Source organism: Hipposideros armiger, unplaced genomic scaffold (genome assembly GCF_001890085.2).
Source record: "Hipposideros armiger isolate ML-2016 unplaced genomic scaffold, ASM189008v1 scaffold_384, whole genome shotgun sequence".
Taxonomy (NCBI): domain Eukaryota; kingdom Metazoa; phylum Chordata; class Mammalia; order Chiroptera; family Hipposideridae; genus Hipposideros; species Hipposideros armiger.
In genome coordinates this window covers 1494646-1500578 of record NW_017731734.1, presented here as the reverse complement: position 1 = coordinate 1500578, position 5933 = coordinate 1494646, and the positions used below count along the sequence as shown (strand labels likewise).

Sequence of the window (5933 nt, the reverse complement as noted above, 5' to 3'; positions counted from 1 at the left end):
GAATGGGGGGGGATGAGGGTGTGTGTGTGGAAAGGGCACTGCACCGTGAGTCAGAAGAGCCCCATTCTCGACTGTTCTGTGTGACTTTGGACACAGTCTCTAACATCCTGAGGTATCTAACCTCTGGGGTCAAAATAGGGCCCTGCCTGCCCTAGTTTATGCATGCCCTAGCTATAAATGTAAGCTGTGGCATGAGAATGAGTAAGTGAGAGAGAGAGGGGGCACTGGGTTTCCAGAGGCAGAGGACTGGTGGCTTAGGGCAAGACCTTACCTTGACATTTGGGACTGGCGCTGAAAATTGCCTGTGGGTCGTTGATAGACTGTAATGCAAGCTGGGAACAGGCTGGGGACAAGAGATAGAGAAGTATAGTCCAGCGTGTCTGCTTCCTTAGTTTCCCCACAAAAGCTGACTTTTCTGCCACTTACTAGAGCCTTGCTGCTGAGGGATATGCAGCCCAGGTTGGGAGATCCCTGGGCAGGACTCCTGTTCCCCGCCCTTCACTGTGCCACCAAAGTGGTTGCTACAGTGACCACCAGCTTCTTTCCGTGTTCTTGGCCCTGCTGGTGTGTGTGGCACCTTTTCCAGGACAATGGTCTTTCAGGCGGTCTCCCACCCCCCCTTTGCATGGAAGCAGCTTCTCTCCCTTGCCCGTTGGCGGCAGACACGGGGCCCAGACACTGGCTTCTTCACTTTCCCTCTCTGGCTCCACAAGTCTCTCCCAGTTGCAGGCTCTGGTTCCTTCAACTTCCAAAGATAAATAAATAGTGATTGCAAATGGAGGAAGAGAGAAGGGCAATGGACTTTCCCAGCAGGAGCCCTCCGCAGGCAGCCAGCAGGCTGAGGCTGCATTCCTCAGGAAGGGTGAGAGGGGAGCCCAGTCACAGAACCTAGGCCCAGAGGCAGGGTCTGCCGCCCAACCCTCCTGTTCTCAGGAGAGGAAAACTCAGAGAGAAGAGAAAGAGGAGACCTCTGGCCTGGGTGGCACAGCTTTTCTGTCATTTCTTTTTGCTACATGAAGACACTCAAAGTCTGGAAAGGAATTCCCACTCTGTAACACCCACTCTCTGAGGCCGAATAGAGGCCAGATGACATTTAATGAGGCGATGCTTTCCCACAGGTGGAAATGAGGTGCTTGGTGAAGACGTTTACCAAACCGCTGACCGATCCCCTTGGTCATCACTTTTATGCTTCCGTATCCACCCAAGGGGGTGAACGAGGCTGGGGTTACTTTACCATTTTACAAGAGTGGATGAGGAAACCAAAGCACTGAGCCATAAAGAGCCAGGGATGTGAACTTACCCTCTGATTCTTTTTTATTAAGTGTTCTTTTCTCTGAGCCACTCAATGCTTTTCCAACAGGAAGCTTCCCCGTTATTTGTCCTCAGAGGTGCAGGGTGAAGTAAATAACTGGGTTACCTACATGAGAGTCTTTTTCTTTTGAGGGTTGTTTGAGATAGAAGAATGAGTCCAACTTAGTTCCCAACCTCAGGAAACCTGGCTGGGAGCTTGTCCAATTAAATACACCCTGATAATGTGCGTTAAGCTCTTGCATGGGGTAGGGATAAGGTACACGATAACAGGGACGAGGCTGAATTAGTCCTGACTGAAGCAAGGGAGTGGGGCTTTCCATAAGGTTTAGTCCAATCTAGGGCTGAAGTGTAACCTATTTGACACTTTTAGACCATAATTATTCCCTTAAGGGTCTGGGGGCTTACGTCCACTATGCCTCTTTCAAAAAAGTTTGCCTCGGAACATGGCCACATGCTCCTTGTGGGCAGTTGGGTGGCGGTGCAGTACCTCTTGACCTTGAGTGCTATGTCCGGTGGCAGGGGATGTCTGCATCCTTTCAGCACTGCCACCCAGAGAACTGTCGGGGAGGACTGCAGTGCCGGGGACCCTCCTCATGAGCTTGGGCCCTCTCTTGCAGAAAAAGCCTTAAAGCTAAAAGCTGTTAAACTAGATAAGAAAGTCCAGGATTTAACAGGAAGATTGCTGTAGCTGATGGTGAAAACATAAGAAAGCGAACCCAGATGGAGGGAGGGAGGTGATCGCTTTGTGAGGGGTGTAAATGTCTAACTATTACACTGTTTTGTACACCTGAAACTAATAAAAACGAAAGAAAGAAAGAAAGAAAGAAAGAAAGAAAGAAAGAAAGAGAGAAAGAAAGAAAGAAAGAAAGAGAAAAGAAAAGGAAGGAAAAAGAAAGTGAACCCAGAGATGTGCAGAAGACACCAAGATATTTGGAATTCAGAGTTCCCGTGAGGACTTACTTGGTAGAGGTGGCAGACATTTTGGAGACGATGACAGAGTGCATTTCTGAAGAAACAGAGCCTGGGGTCCAGACGCTCACTCTGGAGATCTTCCAAGGGTTGTCACTTTTAGAAAGCTGAAAAGTGTGTTTGCCAAACACAGCCTGAAGAAGATGACACCCATTGGTGACAAATACAACTCTCACGAGCATGAACTCAGCTGTCATGTGCCAGCTGGTGTTGGGGTGCAGCCTGGCACCGTGGCATTAGTAAGGCAAGATGGCTACAGCTTCACGGCCACACTGTTAGACCTGCCCAGGTGGAAGTGGCAGTGGAGTCTCAGATGGGTCTTGAGGAACTGCATGTTCTTCCGGAGTGCAGTCACCTGTGTTTCCTTTATTTATTAAACTAGGCTTATATTGTACATGAGGTACTTCGTGTGATCTGCTTTGGATTTAGTTCTATTTGGCTTTATTTCTAAGATGTTCTATTGATTTTAATGTGACCTGTTTGGTCTCATCAAAAGTCTTGCCATTGGGCGTTCAAACAATGTGACAAAGGTTCCTACGGCCTTTATCAAAATATGTTTAAGAAAAATTTTTTTAAGTTATACTCAGATGACTTTGAATCCAAAATCTTTTTAAAAGATGAAAATGAGTATAGAGTATATGTTTATGTATTTTTAACTAACTGTTCCTTTCTAATAGTCGCCATAACAGGAATTGTATCGGATCTTGTATTTATTTGGTAGGAAAGGGATTGGTTCAACATTTGGGTACTTAGATGATAAAGCTTTATAGTTGTATGAAAAAAAAAGAACTTTGCCTTTGCCTGGTGCTAGCTGCGAGTCATTCTCTCTCTTGCCCCGGCTTCCATGCTGATGCATTCCCCCTTGTCAAGGAGTGGCTGGGGCCTTCTACCCCATGATAGACCAGGCCGTCCATTAGGAGCAGCGGAGAGTGGAAATGGGGCAATGGTTAGGGTCCCCTCCCACTGAGGCCTGAGCAGACCAGAGCTGCTGCAGGAGGACCTGCACAGAAGGAGGGTAACTAACACCACTGAGTGCCAGGCACTTGTTGACTGCGACTTATAAGAATTAGCTCAGTTAGTCCTCACAACAGGGTGAGGATAACTGTTTTGACAGACAAGGAACTGAAAAGCGAAGAGGTACCTTAACAGTAACTGGTCCAAGGATTCACAGAGAGTAAGTAATAGAACCAGGATCTGAACCAGGCACTCTAAACTCCAGAGTCCAAATTTTTAACTGCCATGCTTTTATAATTTCTAGGGGGATGGAAGGGCTCTCAACAATTCCCCCATGAGTTTTACTCCCCATGAGGTTTCCTCATGTTGATTCCGTGGCCCCTCTCTGAGCTGAACCTTTAACGATGTCTGCTCCCAAACCTGAGCTGGCAGTAGAATCAGGACTCCCTCCTCTTATTTTTTCTAATGGAGTCAAGGAAGACAGAAACTTTTCAAAGGAGCTTCACTAGTAGTCTAGAAAAAAGTGCGGGGTGGCTATATGGGAAGGCCGTAGACACATATAGAATCTGAGCCAGCGACAGCTGACACTGGCAGCTCCAGGCCCTGCTGTCCTCTCCCAGCTGTCCAAGGCCCCACCCCGGATGTTCACCTTTAATTCTTAGTTTTCTGCCTCCCTCTGTACCTTGTTTGTTGCCTTTTTTTTGTTTGTTTGTTTGTTGCCTTTTAAAGGCAGGATCTTAACACAGATCCAGGACAACAGTGGATTAAATCATAGCCCATAACTGGATAGATAATGTAATTGTGACATTTCTCCAGGGTTCCATTAGCTTACAAAGACAGTGGAGGCCTGTGATATCCCCCCCCCCTCCCCACACAGACACACAAACATCCTGTTCTTCCACCTCCCACCCAGGATGGCTCTACTGAGCAGTCCTCTGAGCTCTCTGTCCCCCTCTTCTCTGTCCTGTACCCCCCTCTTCTCTGTCCTGTGCTGAGCTGCCTGTTCTGTTGGAATATTCACGCTAAGTGTTCATGACAGAGACATGCTTGTGCCTTAACCAGAAGGAACAAGTAAGAATTGTGGAAAGCTATCCAGATGAATATTTGGGGCTGCAAGGGGTTCCTTTTGGTGCTCACTTCTACCACATACCAGGTATCTGGGTATAATGTAGATACTCCCACAAGAAAGGGTTATAATATCTATTAAATCTGACTCATCCTTTAAGTGAAATCTACTTACATTCTCCCAGATGATGGGCTAGCTCCCGCACTGTGAGCACAGTGGCTAAGAACATGGACTCTGGAGCTGCATTCAAATCTTCTCTCTCCATTTTACTGATCCTGTGACTTTGGGCTAGTCACTTAATTTACCAAGGCCTCATTTTTCTCATCTGTGAAATGGGGGATAAAAAATATTTACTGCAGAGGATTGTGATGATGATGTCAGTTATATGTAAATGATGCCTGTGTGGTATGATATTGTGGATGAAAAAGGGGCCACAATCTAAACCTGACACACTCAGGGAGGCCAGCTTGGCAGGCCCTATAAACTCCATGTACAATGGTCTGAACATAAAAATTCCTAACTAAAAGCTAGTCATGGCAGGTTGTCACTAGGAAGGCCTGTAGCTTCCTTGACAAAGGTCAATCTTGACCTCAAGTGAGCCTGTCTATTGTCTTTTGGGTCTAAGATAACATTCCTTTGAAATGTCAGAATAATCTTCTTTTCCAGACTCCTCAGGGCACACCTACTGCCCCAGAGCAGAGACCACAGAACCCCTTCATTTTTATCTTATTCCCCGAATACCATCTCTATGTGCTGTAAATGATAGCTATGCTGTACTCGTCAATATAAAAGAAGGATGTGTCTCTCCATTTTACCTTTTATCCAATCCCAGAGATTTCCCCATGTTGCTTTCTCCCACCTCCTTAATCTACCACCAATGGATTTCATGTAACCCTGTCTCCTCTTTTTAATGTATAAAATAAACCGAGAAACTGCCATTCTCCAGAGCATTTTCTCAATCCATTGAGATTTTGCTTCCCTATAATTGTCATCAGTTTGGCTCAAATTAATTCAGAAAAATTCTCTATAGGTTTGGACATTTCTTATGTTGACATATGTAAATGATGCCTGTGTAGTATGATACAAAAATATATTTGGTCTTTGTCCCTGGCTCTTGACAAAGAGCTCAAAACCCTTGGAATTTCCTGAGTAATAGGGTTATCTTTTGTTATCCCTAAGGAAACTCTTTGAGCATGCCTGAGTTTAGCTAATGATGTGATTTAGGGTGGTACTCTTAGATAACCTCAGGATGAGGCTAGTCACCAGAAAGACCAAGCGATTAGATGGCTGGCACTTTCAGCCCCACCCACTGATCTCCAGGAAAAGGGGGCAGGGTGCTGGAGATTGAGCTTTATAAAACCTCTTGAACAAGGAGATTCAGAGAGCTTCTGGGCTGATGACCACATCAAGGTGCTGGCAGGGTGGCACACCTGGAATGGGCAAAGAAGCTTCATGCCCCCTCTTCCCATGCCTTGCCCTAGGCAGTTCTTCCAGTTGGCTGTTTCTGAGTTATATCCTTTATAATAAACCAGCAAATGTGTGTGTGTTTTTTTTTTTAAAGATTTTTATTGGGGAATTGGGGGATGGGAACAGCGCTGGGGAATTGGGGGAAGGGGAACAGACAAGTTGCTAT

General features: G+C 46.1%; 1 pseudogene; it reads left to right on the top strand.

Moving 5' to 3' along the window:
• The first annotated feature begins 792 nt into the window (after window positions 1–792).
• Window positions 793–2662, top strand: LOC109393577 (grpE protein homolog 2, mitochondrial pseudogene; annotated as a pseudogene).
• The last annotated feature ends 3271 nt before the right edge of the window (window positions 2663–5933 follow it).